Source organism: Ammospiza caudacuta, chromosome 22 (assembly GCF_027887145.1).
Source record: "Ammospiza caudacuta isolate bAmmCau1 chromosome 22, bAmmCau1.pri, whole genome shotgun sequence".
NCBI lineage: Eukaryota > Metazoa > Chordata > Aves > Passeriformes > Passerellidae > Ammospiza > Ammospiza caudacuta.
This window is the reverse complement of record NC_080614.1, coordinates 7,839,508-7,856,917: the sequence shown is the minus strand read 5'-3', so window position 1 is coordinate 7,856,917 and position 17,410 is coordinate 7,839,508.

The window sequence follows — 17,410 nt, the reverse complement described above, 5'->3', positions numbered from 1 at the left end:
TTAACCTTATTTTTTATTAATAAGCCTTGTATTTTCATCATAAACATTATTTTTAATAGTAATCCTCATTTTTAAATAACTACTCCTACTTTTTAAATAATAACCCTTATGTTTTAAATAATAACCCTTATTTTTAAATAATAACCCTTATTTTTAAATCATAGCCCTTATTTTTTAACAATTAGAGTGTTTTTAGCAATAGATCAACTCTGTTTTTAGGTGTGTTTAGCCTGATGGTGCCCCTTTAAGCCAGGGCCACTCTGAAGCCCAATTCTTTCTTTCTTTGACATTCAAAAGAGTAAAAAAACCTCTCTGTGATGAATAGAGATTTTTTGACATTTTATTAAGAGTTTGCCCATTACGTTGATTTGATTACTTTCACTTTAATTACCCTAATTAGCCATCAAGATATAATTTAGCATTGCTGTCACATTGGGCCACAGGTGATATTGCCAGGAAAAGACTCAAGGGCACGACAGAAGCAGTTCCGAAATAGAAATCACATTAAGGGGAGCTGGCTTGATCAAATGCCTCTGCCCCTCCTTGGAGGCTCAGGCAGAGCTTGTGGGAATAAAATTGGGACTGGAGCCTCCAACAGAGCCTGGCCCAGGCTGCAGAAATCATTACCCATCATCTGACTTTGCTGCATGACTGAGTGGGCTGGAAGTTGCTTCCAGCCATGTTTTGCCCTGTAGATACAGAGAATGTGAGGATGGCATTGTCCTCCATCCATCATTTCCAGCTGGAAAAGGCTGGTTTGGGTAAGGATGCCCTGTGCTCCCTGCTGTACACGGATGGTTTAGGGGATGATGTGCTTGGCCAAAAAGGCAGCAGCCTCATGAAATGTTGTTTTGTTGGCTTAAGGTCCACAAAATTTGACGTTGTGTATAAACTGAAATCAATTTAGGTTCCTAACTTTGGAGCTTGAAGGAATAAGAGGAGCAACATCTAAGGAGCTCAGTGGGAAATGAGAATATTTCTCTGTGTCCTGGTGTGATCCCTGAGAGTGTGAGTGTTTAAACCTGTTGTCTAAGAGGTGGAACCAGCAATGTCTCTTAAAGACTTACAGGTTCTTCTCAAGCCCCCAGACAATTTGCTGCGTGGCCTGTGGGGCAGATAAGACCAGCTCCTTTCCTAAAAGGGTCATAAAAACACAGGGCAGGGGAGGGAAATGGTGGAGATGTTTATCTAAACATTAAATATTAAGTCTGCCACACACTCATTAAATAGTAACTCTACTACAACAGCTCCTCGGGATGTCTCCGATTACTGATGAATTTTTAAAGGAAGGTGGGTGGGGAGGGAGTAAACACAGAACAAGTTTGTAAACTTTGTTTTTCTTGCTTTGCAGAGCAGGAGGTTCACAAATACATCTGCAACAGCCCTGCTCAGAGTCAGGGCTGAGAAATCCTGCACTTCTTTCTTTTAAAGGCTCTCAATTCCTGCAGTGTAACAAGTCCCTTCTCTTACAGCTGTTAAATGCCACGTGTAGCTCTGGCTGAGGCTGAGAAACCAGCACTTTGGGGCTGAAAATTTGCCTTAAAAGGAGGATGACCTTTCTTTGACAGAAAGGAGCATAATGGGGTTCGGTATTAATAAAGTAAAAAAATCTTGTATTTATCTGATGACCATTTTTCACTCTGAGCCGTACCTGGGCTGGAGAGCAGACAGCAAATTCTTCTCTCTTTAGGATGGTGTAAACAACACCAAATTCTGCTCTCTTTAGGCTGGTGTGAACATTCAGGCTGGGGAATGAAGATGTTTCTTCTAAATGGTCCAGGCTGGGTGCCCTCCCCACAGAAGCCAGAGGAGCTCTGCTGGTGTGTGAAGCCACAGGATGAAATTTCATCCCAAGGCATCTTTATTTCCACGCCCTCAGTCTGTTGGGAGAGCTGGGAGCTCTGTTGTCAGATCCTGAAGCAGGATCTCCTTCTTCTGCGGAGGGAATTTGCAGCCCTGGCACTGTGTCCGTCCCCATGTCCCCAGAGCTGCTGCTGTTCCTTTGGGTCCCAGCAGAGGTCTAATAGAGACCTCTTAAGGGTTCTTGGTGACAGATCTGCTTCCTAATGCAGTCTGGTAGGAATTATTCATTTTCAGGATGTTTTCAGTCTTTTAAGAGTGGATTTTATCACAGAATCATTGAGGTTGGGAAAGATCTCCAGGATCAGAGCCCATCCTGTGCTTTATCCCCACCTTATCACCAGCCCAGGGCACTGATTGCCATGTCCAGCCCTTCCTTGCACATCTCCAGGGATGGGCACTCCAAACCTCCCTGGGGAGCCCCTGCCAAGGCCTGACCACCCTTTCCATGGAGAAATTCCTGCTGATGTCCAAGCTGAGCCTGCCCTGGCCACCTTGGGGCAGTTTACCCTCATCTTGACCCTTTTTCCCTGAGAGCAGAGCCTCACACTCCTCCTGTCAGGCAGTTGTGGAGATAGAAGCTCCCATTTGAACCTCCTTTCCTCCAGGACTTATATTCTATATTCCAGTCCTAGATTCTATAATAGGACTAAAATCCTGTTATAGGATATGTTAGACAGATCCTCAGTCGAACTTTTCTGCTCACCAGGTATTCACAACCTCGTGGGTGCATGAAGGTGTGTGGGCACAGAAAGCCAAGATGATCTCTCCATGCACTGGATTATTTCATCTCTGCCCACCCAATAAGAATGACAAGGCAAAGGATTGCAGGGATCCTCCTTAAGGAGCAGGATTAAGATGCACTTGAGTGAGATTACAAGAAAAGCGTGGTTGTTCCATTAGAAAAAAGGAATAATCCCTTTGTTTATGTTCTGGAGATTAAAGCAGTGACAGCAGAAAGCACCCAGAGGTCACCACACACAGACTTTGCTGTCTCAGTGCCTGGCTGGGCAGTGGCTCTGTGATTCAGCAGTTGCAGAATTTAATTTAATCTGTTCTTTTTGTGCTGGGAGCTCTGCAGAGGCTCCATGTGAGGCAGGGAAGTGGCTCTGCCTATTCCACAGGCACAATGGTTGTGCTTGACCAGGAGTAAAAATCTGTGGGGTGAATGAAGGAGGTTCCCCTCTGACGTTCATGGTGTTCCCTTAGGATGGTCACACACCTGCCTTCCCCTCTGATGCTGCATCCTCTGACACAGAGGCTCGAGGGTAGAAATTTCCAGCTGAAGTCAGAGAATTGTGAGGTTGGAAAAGGCTTCCAAGATCATCAAATCCAACCTGTGACCACCTTGTCACCCAGACCAGAGCTCTGAGTCCTTGTCCAGTGATTAAATTGGTGTTTAGGAAAACTCTCAAACATGTGGGTGGGAGGTGGCCCAGGCCAGAGAAGTTTTATCCTTTATGATTTTCTAATCTGACCCAGTCAGTCAGGATCTAGCTGAGTAGTTCAAAATTCACCCCCTGTAATCTTGTCCTTTCCTGCTCTGTTATTCCACTGGAATTTCCCAGCCTGGCTTTGCAAATCCAGGATTTTCCAAATGGAAAGTGCTGAAATCAGGAGCAGTTGGGCCATGTGTGACTGGGGACCAAGACCAACCTCTGGATATCCAAACACTCCAAAATCCCAGACTTCCCACCCTCATAATCGGGCTGATTTTCCAGCTGGCTCAGCACCTCTGTGGCCAGTGAGGGACATTGGAACAGGTTGGTTTGAACAAATTCCTCCATGTGCCAAGCAAGGGGCATTCCAAAAGAATAGCTGTGCCCTCTGCTTCTGTTCTTCCCTGTGCAAAGTGACAAAGTCACCACATTTCTGGTGTGATGTGTGATTTTCCATGTTTATTTGAGGCTGAGGACAGTGATGAGTTTGGTGGGCTGAGCCTCAGAGGGGACTCCCAGCACCGCTAAAACTTGGAATAAATGAGGGATAAAAATGGGAAGCTGTTAATGTTGCCAGCTGAAATGAAACACTTTTAACCATCCCACTTCATCCCTCCTCTGTTCATATTGAATCTTTCTGCTTTTATTTCCCCTCATTCCTTCCCTGCTTTCCAAACAACCAGGGATAAGAGGATGTTGTTAAGGGATAACTTGTTTGGTTCTGCTGTTTCCAAGTCATCTGGGCCTGCAGTAAGTTTATCAAGCAGCCATGGCAACATCAATCACCCAGAAAAATAGCACAGAGTGAAACGACTTTTCAAAATGTCGTTGGTATAATTATCATCCTGGCCATTACATTAAATGCCACCATTTATAACTGTTATGTTTAAGTATGCAAACAGTAATTAACTTGGTAATGAACTGAGGACCCCTGTGCCTCTCTTCCCTCAGCTAATTTGCATGTTAATTATCATTAGCAACCAGGGAAACAAGTTATAAACAGCTTAATTAGCAGCTTAATCATTTTTACAAGAAAACGTGCTGCACTTTGATACACGAGCAAGAGTTGGATTAATGAAGTCAGACGAGGGAGTTCTCCCTGTGCTGGTCCTGCTGCAGGGCTGGGCTTGTTTTGGGTTTGTTTTGGGCAATTTGGGGTCCCCAGATGTGCCCTTACACACCCCTGTGCACACTGAGGCTCTGGGCACCCTTGCACAAGGCTCTCTCAGCCTTTTTGACTGGTATCTACTTAAGAAATCCTGAACTTCCTAATAAAAACTAATTTACTTTAGTTTTACCGCTATTTTGTTTCCTTTTTGTGAGAAATTTTCTGTTGATTTAATGGAAAATTTAAATATAGTTTGTTTATTGACATATAATTTGATTATTTGGTTGTATTTTGTATTTTTGTTCATTTTTTGGGGTTTTTTTTGCAGGTGGTTATACTTCCATCCCACAACTACATTATAAATAATAATTATTTTATTTATATTCCAATATAAATAATAGCCAGCTCACATGCATTTCAAAGAATTTTTTCTTGTTTTTAAGATTTTTAAAAATTACAGTCAAAAGTTAAACAGAGAGCTGGAATTTTGTCTTAAGGATATAATAAGTAAAGGAAGACAATTCCAAATAAGAAGGAGAAATGCAAGCTGTGGTTTGTAGGTGGTGCTGCCCACTCTGCCTGATGTCAGGTGCAGGTACCTGTGTGGATTTGGATTCAGGAGATTTTCCCAAGATCCTGGATGAGTAAAATCTGCAGGTGAGGCTCACTCTGTTCTTATCCCTTAGATAAAATATAATTCTGGGAATTATCCCACATTTCCCTGCCAAGAGCGCTTCTCACTGGATCAGGAGTCAATAATCTGATGGAAAGCAGCAGGAATTTTGTCCTTGGATGGGAACACATTATCCGAGGAGGTTGTGGGGTCTGTCACCGGGGATTTTGGGAATGGGTCAGATAAACATTTGTAGGAGAAGGTTTGGGCATTTTTGATGCTGATTTTTGACAGCGGGGTGACCCTAGAGCCTGGCTGCAGACACTCCCTGGGATGCGGCAGCAGAGCATCCCACAAAACCCCTTTCACCGCAGCTTTCACCCCAAACCAGGGCTGAATCCCCATTCCACGGGAACCCAGGGATTCTTTACAGCAAGATGACGATTCCCGTGGTCGTGGCTCGTAAATAAACAGAGGTTTGTGCCCAAATTGTGCTGCAGAGGTGGCACCGCCGCGATTGTCGCCGCCGGTCCCTCAGCGCCACCGCTGCCATGGCGGGGCCTGGCCAGCAGGGGGGGCCAGCGCACCGCCGGAAAGGGCAGCGACGGGCCCGTTTGGGAATTGCCCCTAAATTATTATTTATTTTTATTTTTTATTAACACACGAGCAGGAAAGCTGCCGCTGCCGTGTGGGTTCAGCGCAGGGAACTCGCCCCAAAAGGCTGCTTGCAAAATTCTGACTTTTCTATCCAGAATGAAGGAGTTAATTCTGGGGGGCTCAAATGCCTTAAATGTCTTTGCTTCTTCCTTTTTGAATTTTTTTTTTCCCCTTAGACAGAAAGATTTTGATTTTTGAATTTACCTGCTGGCACATCACTGGCCTTTATTAATTCAAGAGTGTCTTTAAGGGCAAGGGAAAATCTGAAATCCCCCCAGCTCAGGCAGGCAGAGAGTGGCTATGAAGGGTACCGTGCAAAGCTGCAATCCTTGGAGGTTAATGTGTAATTTTAGCAAAGAAAAGACAGCGAACGCTGAAAGGGGAAGGAATTGTTGCATGAGACAAGGGTGGAGTGCTCCAGGCAGCCCCAGAGCCCTGCATGGCTGGGAAGGGGGTGAAGGGGGTGATTTACAGCAGCTGAGGGGCAGCCCCGTGTGTTTTATGTGCTCTGCCACTGCCCCCATCCTTTCCTAGCGAGGGGCACTGCCCCTGGAATGGCAGCCAGCAAAGACAGAGCTTCCTGTGCTATGTTCCATAAATTCTTTATCAGCTCTGTAATCAGAGAGCGTGGCTGGATGTTGATTTTGTTACGGTACCTGGAGCGAATCTCTATATGTTAATTTAAAGCCATAAAACTGCAGCTTAGGGTTTCGGCGTCCTAATTGAAACTTCCTCTTCTTGGAGGCATTCATTCTGCTCCAGAGGAATAATAATCATCAGGAAAGAAAGGGAGATGCAGATAAAATGAGAGGGCATTGTTCCCAGGAGAAGTGCCAGGGAAACTCTTGCACTCAGTGCCCAGCTCCAGAATGCCCACTGGACTTTCTGTTGGATTTTACCAGCAGTGCTGTAGAAGCTGCAGGAGATTTGTTGTCAGAAATGTGGGGTTTGGTCTTTTTCTCCTGGAGAATGCCCTCGTTTGCATTGTCACTCCCTGGGGAGCACCAGGGCTGGGCACAGCCAGGCCCAAGTCGTGGTTGTGTCATTTCATTGTCCTGCTGTGGAAACGCTCACCAAAAGCAGAATATTTGTTCTCAAAGTGTTGAAACCAGACCAGGCAGTCACTGACAACTGCAGATCACGTTCTGAAAATCTCCCACCCCTCAGCCAAGAGTGGGATGGGAGCATCACCCCAAGGGAAGGGCACAGAGGGTGGGTGGTTGGTCCAGGGTGGGCACTGGGCTCCCTCCTTTTGTTCTCTTATTTCCCCAAGCTCAAGGTGTAAATTCTGCTCTTCTGCACCCTCCAAATTCAGGGTTCTGTGTCCAAAAATCCCATTAAAGCCCAGGCAGGGTGTGGGACCTTGTGATTGGAAGCAAAGCAGGAAGGATAAGACAGCAGCAGCTGCCAGACTGGGAGCCAAAGGCTGGAGCAGATCAAAGGCAAAACTAAATTATAGATTGATAGATGCCTTTAGTTTATAAGTTATTAAGCACCAGGTAACAGGTTAGATTAATATTGAGCCTGGAGGTTTCTTTTTTGCTTCTTTTTTTTTTCTTCCCTTTCTTTCTCCTTTTTTAAAAATTGGAGAAAACAAAATATTTTTCTAATTAAGTAAATCTACAGTGCTTGCTAATGGGGCCCGTCTGTGTGCTTGTCAGGGCACAGGGAGAGCTGGAATAATGATTTTATTTTTTCATTAAATAGAATTATAGGCAGTTACTCAAAGCAACTGTGAGTCTAATTGAAAGAAAACCATTTCTTCTTAATTTACTTTCACGGTTCTGGATGATAAAAGAGTGCGTTCGCTGGAAAATTAAATAAAAAACACAACATGAGGAAGTTTGAAATAACGCTGCTCAGGCACAGGTGGGAAGAGGCAGCACAGCAGTTTTCCTGCTTGCTATAAGTGCAGATACCAGAGCTTCCTCTTACGCCCAAAAAGTGCATTTTTGCTTCCTAAGCTTTCCTTTCAATTAAATCTAATATTTCATTTCCATTTCCAGGACATCCCTTGGTTTTCCAGTTTCCCATCCACCACGCTGCCCATGTAAGCTCAGCCCTTTTTGCAGGGTTAGATTTCCCCTCTGCCTCCATCCATGGCAGCAGTTTTTGCCTGTATCCCTGAGATTCCTGGCCAGTTCAGGCACGGGGACCATTGGGATCTCTGGGATAACTGGGATCTCTGGGATCTCTGGGATCAGCAGGCATGGCTGGAATGTTAGCAGGAGGTGTGGGGACCAGCCCAGGCCACGGCAGGGCTGTGCTGCCCAAGCCCTGAAATCCCCATGTGTGAGTCTGGGAGAAGCCAGGCAGGGAATTCAGCTTGGAGAGGGAATTAGAGCCACTGCAGGAGTTATTCCAGGGGCAGAGCAGGAGGAGGGTGCATGTAAAATGAATTCCAGGCTGTGAAGAACATCTAAGAGGGGTCCTGGGGTTGGGAACTGCTACAGAGCTCTGCAAACACTGCCCAGGTGAAGGCACAGCCCAGGATCTCCTTCTCCTTCTCCTTCTCCTTCTCCTTCTCCTTCTCCTTCTCCTTCTCCTTCTCCTTCTCCTTCTCCTTCTCCTTCTCCTTCTCCTTCTCCTTCTCCTTCTCCTTCTCCTTCTCCTTCTCCTTCTCCTTCTCCTTCTCCTTCTCCTTCTCCTTCTCCTTCTCCTTCTCCTTCTCCTTCTCCTTCTCCTTCTCCTCCTCCTCCTCCTCCTCCTCCTCCTCCTCCTCCTCCTCCTCCTTTCCTCAGCTCCAAGCACCAGCCTTGGCCACCTGGAATTTCTCAGAATCTCAGATTTCTGTTCTCTCAGTGGCCAGCAAAGGTTTTTCTGTGCCTTTCTCAGCATTGAGCGGCCACAGAAACCTCCAGGCTTGTGGAGAGTCGCCCAGCACGGGCACGGGAGGGGTTAAATAAATGGGAACTGATTAATTCCATGGCCAGGGTCCCTCCCTGGCCCTGGTGCCACATCTGGCAGGGTCACAGCAGCAGGAGGAGAGGGTCTGTTTCCACTAACCAGTTCTGCTACTTCTTACACTAAGTACTTCCTAAAGCAGGCCTGGATAAGGTTTCACCCGTTAGATTTACGGGGATCCCATTTGCTCCAGCTCTTGGATTCACTCAGGCTGGGACAAGATTAAAACCAACCCTTCAATTTCCTTTTTTTTTTTTTTTTTCTTTAGGAAATGAACTGTGGCTTTTCTGCTAATGAAAGTGCAGAGACACTGAACTCATTCAGGCTCTCTGCTGGCTCTGGGTGTGTTTGATGTGTCTTCAAGGTGCACCTGAAGGAAACAAGAAGTTAAGGCAACTCTTGGCAATTAGCACTGACCATTATTTTCTGCCTTTTATCAATGCCTGTGCATATAAGGGAGCCAGAGCAGTGCTTGGAATTGTCACTTTGGGAAATGTTCAGTCTTTTCTGTTTGAAAATAGGATAAAGAAAATGTGAAACTTTCCATGAAACAAAGCTCAGTATCCAGATGCCTCCTGCATCTTCCTGTGAGGCTGAAAATCTGCTTCATTCCATTTCATCTTCATGCTGGTCATACAAAACTCAAGAAGTAAATTGAGAAAAAAATTGTAATCTGCTCTTCTCCTTCTCCTGAAATATATCTAAGGAACAGTGTTTGTAATTGTGAAGAGCTCTTCCTTACAAACTCTTCTGCTGGTGTTTGAGCTTTTCCTTACAAAATCTTCTGCTGGTGTTGGTAATTGGGAAGAGCTTTTCCTTACAAACTCTTCTGCTGATATCATGAGGCTTTCCAAGGAAAAACCTTCCCTGTGATACCTGTGATCAGCTGTGTCTTCGATCAGGGTGATTCACAGCAATGGAGCATGATATTTATATTTTTCCCACCAGCAGATTTAGCTGGGAATTTTCTGACAAAAAGGGTTTTCATTGCTAAGTGCTGCTTCAGCCAAAATTATTTTTCTTCCATTTCATTCCCAGAAAACACTGCCTCCATTGTTTCCCCCTGCTGCTGGAGGATCTGGGCCTCTGGGATCAGTGGTTCCAGTGCTGTCCCTGCACAAGCATTTTCCTCCCTTTGGAAAATTTGAAGCCTTCCAGGTAGTCTGGAGGAGAACTGGACACCATAAAAATCCCCATGGAGGCAAAGGAGCTGAGATTTTGAGATCCAGCCGAACTCTGCCTTGAGTCTGATTTGCAGAGGACTTGCCAAAAGTTGGGTTTGGTTTTTATTTTGTTTGTTTATTTTTCCTCCGTATCTGAAAGGATGGGGTCAGGTAAAGAAAATCTCCAATCAATGGGCTCACTGTGCTTTACTGATAATTAAAACTGGGAGGAACCATCACCAGGCCCTTGGAATTAGGTTTTTTTTTTGGGTTTGGGAGCACACTTCCAGTTCATGTTAGAGGAACTGAAGTGAAGAGATGCTGCTGAATCTCCCATTTTTATTAATGTGGTTCTGAACATCCCAGTGAAGTGCTCTGAGGAATAACCAATGTCCTGGGAGCTGCCTGATAAATGTTTCTTTCAAAAGAAAGATTTTTTTTCCCTCCAAACTCTTTAATACCTTCCTAATCTGAAGGACAATTTTTCTCCTCTATAATCACTATATTAAAATTTAATACTGAGTATTATTATAACATACTTAATGGCAACCTGAATATTATTCTGGACATATCTGCACTCCAAAAGCTCCAGGAGCTTGAACAGGAGAGGATTTAACTCTTCCCAGGCTCTTGGGGGTGGCAAAGGTGTTTTTGTTGCTGGGAATTTTGTTGGCAGGTGGCAAAAATGGCAAGCAGGGAATGTGTCCTCTTATTTTGTCTGCTGGGGTTGTTTCTGTTCTGGAAAGTTTTCCTTCTGAGCCCATATTTGTAGGGAATTTAGATGAGAGAGAGGGTGCAGCTGTTTTGGAGGCTGTTACTGAGGTGTCTGTGCTCAGTCATGGCATGGGGAGGATGGAGAAGTTTGGACATCCCTAAAAAGAAATAACTGAGGAAGAGAAAAGGAAATTTTACTGTCCCACACAACAGTTTGGCTGTTACCTGTCCTGACAGCCCCTGGGGGAGTGGGGGTTCCATGCAGGACTGAAATATGGAAAAAAAAAAGATCTTTTTCACCTTTTTCCTTGTGTCCTTTCTCCTTGTGCTTCTGCAGGGAGCAAAATCTCAAAATTTTGTGCTTTGCTCTTCCTAGAGATGGCCCAGCCTCACCAAGGAGGCTTAAAAAGGGAATCATCCATCCCCCAGCTGATGGGATTGGCTTCAACCCACAAATTACTGCTGAAAGATTGTTTTAAAATTCGGGATTTTGAAGGTTTGTATTTCTTATGTTCAACCTCTGGTCCACAACTTGCTGTAAAGGAAAATTCAATTACCTTGTAAACACAGCTCTGGCTTGATGCAAAGTGCTGAAAGTCGGGACAAAATATCTGTGTGGCTGACAAAGCCATAAAACCTCAGATCCACTTAGAGGAGAGAACATGGGAAACAAATATTTCCATGCAGGTTTGGTTCTGTGGGTCCCTTTTATTTTGCAGCAGTGGCTTTGTGAGGAGCTAAAAATGGTGATAGGGCTTTTTTTTTACAGCCTGTTTTAACAGAGTCACTAGGTAAAATATTCTCACCTGGAAAGAAGTCTGTGATGAGGTGGAGGGAGGGGAAAGAAATTGGAAAAAGAAAATAAAGCAGCAGGCAGTGGGTGGCAAAAGGGAGCGGGGGACACAGCGGTGAGTGTGAGGGATGACTTGGAAAGGAGAGGGATGCTATTGAGGAACAGCGGTAGGAAGGAAAAGGAGGAGGGGCTGAGGGGAAAAGCAGGAGACATGGTAAGTTAAGTAAATTCACATTTATTTCTGCAAGAATTTGCTTCAAACAGCCCTTCCTGCCCTCGCTGAACGCTCGGTGTTTGGACGCCCTCCACGCCGGGGGAACAAAACGGCTCTGTTGGAGCGCCGGGGGTGAAGGCCCGGTCACGGGCACAGCCAGGGCCCTGTGCCCACCTGAGCAGCACATGGAGCTGCTCCAGAGCTCCCCAGGCCCTGCTGAGCCCCGATACAAACCCCAAACTTGCTGCTGATTATCTCCAGGAGCTCTGTGGAGGAGCTGGTTCTGAGCCTTGGTCACCTCCCAGCCATCCTCACATGGAGCTGCTCCAGAGCTCCCCAGGCCACGCTGAGCCTCTGGACCAGGCTGCAAACCCAAATCTCTCAGCTGATTATCTCCAGGAGCTCTGGGGAGGATCTGGTTCTGAGCCCTGGTCACCTCCCAGCCATCCTCACACGGAGCTGCTCCAGAGCTCCCCAGGCCCTGCTGAGCCCCGGTACAAACCCCAAACTTGCTGCTGATTATCTCCAGGAGCTCTGTGGAGGAGCTGGTTCTGAGCCCTGGTCACCTCCCAGCCATCCTCACACGGAGCTGCTCCAGAGCTCCCCAGGCCCTGCTGAGCCCCGGTACAAACCCCAAACTTGCTGCTGATTATCTCCAGGAGCTCTGTGGAGGAGCTGGTTCTGAGCCCTGGTCACCTCCCAGCCATCCTCAGAGCTCCCCAGGCCCTGCTGAGCCTCTGGTGTCACTGACATGTTTTATGAAAAATCTTTTCATTAGGATCTTTTATCTTGAGAAGTTCAGCTTCCCTATGTTTTGCTGCTTTGGAATGTGATTTGGAGAATTGTTTACCCAGTGTGTGAAATTGTTTTTACTTGATGGCCAATGACAGCCACCTGTGCCGAGGCTGTGAGCAGTCACAAGATTTTGTTATCATTCCATTCCTTTCCTTTCAAGCCTTCTGATGAAATCTCTCTATTCTTTTAGCATAGTTTTAATCTATCATTTTATTTTAATATAATATATATCATAGAATAATAAATCAGCCTTCTGAAACATGGAGTCAAGCTTCTCATCTCTTCCCTCATCCTGGGAGCCCTGTAAACACCCCTATGACACCCTGGGCTGCAAACCCCAAATTTGCTGCTGATTATCTCCAGGAGCTCCCTGGAGGAGCTGGTTCTGAGCCTTGGTCACCTCCCATTCATCCTCAGAGCTCCCCAGGCCCTGCTGAGCCCCTGGTGTCACTGACATGTTTTATGAAGAATCTTTTCTGCACAGGCCTGAGGAGGCTCCTTCACACAAATCCCTGTTTCAACCAGGACTTCCCATTCCCTACAGAATCCTGCATGTTCTCAGCTCTAATGGCTTCTCTGGATAAAAGCTGCAACCCTTTAATGATCATAATTTGCAATATTTCACCTGCTGTGGACCCCAGTGGGTGTGTGGCATGGCAGCTGCTGTGGGCATATCCCACAGGCCAGCTGTTTTAGCATTTTATTTATATATATTTTTTTTATTAAAACTGGTTGTTGTGGTTCTAGGCCACTCTTATTAATCTGTTATTTTTAAGTGTAAGATCTTTAAAATACATTGTGTAGTGATTTTTAAGAAAAGAGCTGATCCACTTTCTATGTCCATTAAAAAGAACATTTTACTGCTACACACCCATTAGTCTTTTATGCAGCAGAGCTGTAATTTTAAAGAAGTGTTAGTGATTTCATTTGAAGTCCCCTGCAGAATTTATTTGGCTTTATCACCTGCAGTGGAAGGCTTTGACAGATAAATCCTGAGCTGCTTTCTGAGGTGGGAGCACCATCCCATCCACATTATCTGGTGGAGAATCTTTCAGGAGCACCAGCATGACTGGCCAGTGGTCTGACAATTAAATAGAATATTTCCTCCAGTGCAAGTCTTGGTTCCTGTAACAGGAACCCTCATTCTAATGGGTAAATTTTCCTTTTGGGATTAGAGATCTGCTGGAATTTTGAACCAGGGGCTCCCACCCTGTATCCCTGGCACTGGCAGTGATGCCAAGCCTGGAATAAAATGGTTTTCTAGGAGAGGTCAGTCCCTCTGTGAGAGCACCAGAACAAGGGAAAATATTTTAGAATATGAAGGGAGTGTTTTTAGGATTTTTATCTCTGTGTTGATGTTTTATATTACTTGGGTTTTTGAGGTTTTTTTGGAAGGGCAGCTGATTTATCCAAGTTCACCACTGCCAGAGGCTCCTCTACGCAGGGATGCTCTGAATGACCTGGAAGAAATCAGAGGTTTATTCCTAAATTTCTGATTAATTATCAGAATAACTGATCAGTAACTTCTCAGCTAACTGCTAACTTTAACAACTAAATAAGTGATTAATTATCAGTTACTAAAGGTGGAGAGGCTGAAACAAGGGGTGCTCCTCATGCCATTTATCTGTAAAGTTCCTGGTGGGCCCTGCTAACCCCGAGAGCTCCAGCTGGCTGACATTTCCCACACGTCCAGGGTGTCCCCCCAAGATGTTCTCCAATTAGTCACCATCACTCACAATCTGTTTTGCACATTCACCCACAGTTTACAGTCAGGCAGAGGAGCACAATGGCAGCCCAGCTGCTCCCAGCCAGACACAAAGGTTATGGCTCTGTGTACATAAGCAAGCTGTGAAAGTTCCAGTCCCAGCCACCCAGCCCCTTCACCCTCCTGTGCTTTTAAAAGCCAACAGAAGCAGAGACAAACACTGAGCGCTCCTCTCGTCTCAGCCCTGGAAAAACATTTGCAAGCATGGAGTGAAAGGAGGGATTTTTGTTTTTCTAATTTGATTCCCATTGCTGCAGCTGCAGCCAAAACCTTTGGGTTCTGGAAAAAGTTCAGAAAGTGCTGCTTTTTGGAAGAGGTCGTGTTTATTGGAAAATTACATCTTGCCCAGTAAAAACTGACAGTATAAGTACTCCAGTCTATTAAAAGCTACAGAAGACACAGTTAAGAGTTGATTTAATGATTGCTGCAGATGGGGTTTGGGAGCTCAGAGCCCTGGCATTGGCGAGTTGGGCTGGAGCTTGTGTTCTGGAAGCACACAAACCATCCCTGTCGTGTTTGTGACCCCTCTCATCCACCCTGGTGCCTAAACCAGATCCAATTGCCACAAGCAGGCTCTGGGTGGTGACTTGTAGGAAGTTTTTCCTGAAGGAAGAGGTGTCAGGGATCAAACAGCAGCTCAGTGGGAGCAGTGGGCACAGCACAGCTGGCAGAGCTGGGATCCTATTCTGGGAGCAGACTCTGGCTCAGACTGGGGCATGACCCTGTGAAGTTTCCTGGAACTCTCTGAATATGGAACAAAAATACGTTGTGGAAAGAGAGGAGCTGCTGCCCCAGAGATGTTAGACCTGACCTAAACCCCGGCAGAATGTTGTGAGCTCTAACAGTGCTTGAGCACTTAAAACACAACTGCTCCATGGCAGAGCTCTCCATGGAGGGAGGAAGTTCCCATCCAAACCTGGCTGTCCAGGGAAGGTCTGTTTCTCCAGTTCTGCCCATGAGGAAGGGAACAGCCTTCTCCTTTGCTCAGGGAGTCCTCTCATTGCTTTTCCCCCACTGTCAGGTCTGTGCAGGGCAGTGGAAACCCAGAACAGCTCAGGTGCTTTGCATGGCTCTCACACACATCCCTCATCTGCCTCCTGCCATTCTGCTCAGCCACACCCCACTGGGAAGGTGAGGGAGCCCTGAGGCCCTGGATGCCTCTGCAGCTGTGCCAGATGTTTGAGTCCATCCCACCCCAATCCATCCTCTTTCAGTTCCAGCCCCTGCAATTTGCTGCCCACTGTCCTTGGGCTTTACCCCCTCTGACAAACTTCTCACCTCAAATTTTCCTGGTGCCCTCAGCCTGTGGGTTGGGCTGGAGCTGCAGGTGATTGTTCAGGGAGTGGAAATGCTGTGAAACTCAGTGCTTTGGGTCTCAGTTTCTATTTGGTTCTTAGCTGGAGACTGACTGAGATTCCAGGTACCCCTGGATCTTCTCCTCCCTGAGACCAATCTGGTACTGGATCACCTAGAACTGCCCAGGAATTCTCTCTTCCCACTCTTGGAGAGAGTGGATAGAGCCTTCCTGTGCTTTTGAGAGGAGCTGCTTTTCCCCTGAGCATCAGCTGCAGTTTCCCTCCAGCCAGCAGAAACTCTGTGTGTGTGTGTGTGTGTGTGTGTGTGTGTGTGTGTAAAGATCTTTGTGTCGCAGCTGCTTAGAACAAATTCAGTCTAATTCAGTTTTACAAGCAGTGCTAGCCTAAATCCAAATCAACATTGCTTTCAGCAAAATGCAGTTAGAATTCTTTTTGGCCTGCTAGCAGAGCGTGTGTTGCCATATTTTTCTTTCAGAAGTGAAATAAAAGATGACATTTACTGACAGGCTGCTTCCAAAGTGGAACGGGCTGATCTCAGTTACACATGGAGGCTCTGGAGCCAATCCACGGTTGCTCCTGGTTCCCTGGGCTGGAGCTGCCATCAGGATGGAACCTCTGCAAAGAGGAAAACTCATCTAGCAGCAGCCTCTTGTAAGGAGATGGGGAGGTTTCTTTCAGGAGGGATATTTTCAGCTCAAGTGATGGAGTGAATTTTGAAACTCCCCGTGCCCTGGGCTCAAGCCTTGTTCTCAATCTGCAAAGTCCCAGAGGCAGCTGTAATTCAGACAGTTCCACAGCTGAAAACTGGAGAAAACCCAGCCAGCGGTGTGTGGAATATTGTATGGCTCCTCGGGCATCCTTGGGGAGCTCCCCTCAGATCCAGAGCACTCTCTGCTCACTCAGCGTTGCTGTTCATTTTCTTAGAGCTCCTTCTGCTGTGGGCAGCACGGGACCATGGAATAGTTTGGGTTGGAAGGAACCTTAAAGCTCATCTCTTTCCATCCCCCTGCCATGGCAGAGACACTTTCCACCATCCCAGCTGCTCCAAGCCCTGTCCAGCCTGGCCTGGGATGGGGCATCTCCAGGGTCGGGCTTGGTTACACTTGGTTACCACTACAGGGAATTGTTCTCCATGGGGAATAACCTCATTATTCCACCTAAACACCCTCTTGCAAATCTATTTCCCTCCCCAACACCAAGCCTGGGGATAAAGAGGGAACACCAGAGGTACAAATACACACAGATATATTCTCTGTTTCTCTTTCCTTTGGAGCTGTTCCCTTCCTATGCCCACCTTTGGACTCTGGATTTTCCCCCACCTGCTGGGACACTTTCCCCTCCCACTTCAGCTCTGCAATATTTGGGCAAACGAGCACTGGGACAATATTGTCTGCCCTCTCCTCATTATTCCCAACCTCCTCAAGCCCTGTGATGTTACTTTGCTGATAAATAGTCACCATAAATTCTTTAATAGGACAAAGATAGGCTATCCCTCATAGCCAGGCTGTGGGAAGGTTGTAAATCTGGAACAAGAGCCATTTGTTTGGTTGGAGAATCCAAAGCTTTGCTATTTAGAAGGATTCATTTCCACCCTCCCCCTCAGTTAATCATTCTCCAAGTCCTCATAAATATCCTGGGCAAAGGAAAAGAACAACCTATTCTTGCTGTGCCATAAATGGGTGGTGTTGTGCTATGAGTTTTTACTCCTCAGCTCACAGGTGAGAAATTCAGCAGCAAACCAGAGGTTGCAGTGTAGGGGTTTCTTGCTGACTCTGCTTTCTCGGCCAAAAGGAGGTGGAATAAATGTGTTCAGAAACCACAAAATCTCCCAGGAGAGAGAATAGAGACAGCCAGGGTCACATGTAGGTGTGCATTGGTGTGTTTTCTCTTTTTAAAATCTATATTAGTGGTGCAAACTTACAAAAACACTGCTCCAAACTACTGCAGCACCTCTTCTGGCTAGGCTTCAGAAAACCTCAATTATGTCATTATTTCATCTTTTTTTTTTTTTTTCATTCAAAATGTGAAGGTAGGAGGGGTTTTCAAGGTTGACTTTCAACTGCAGAAGT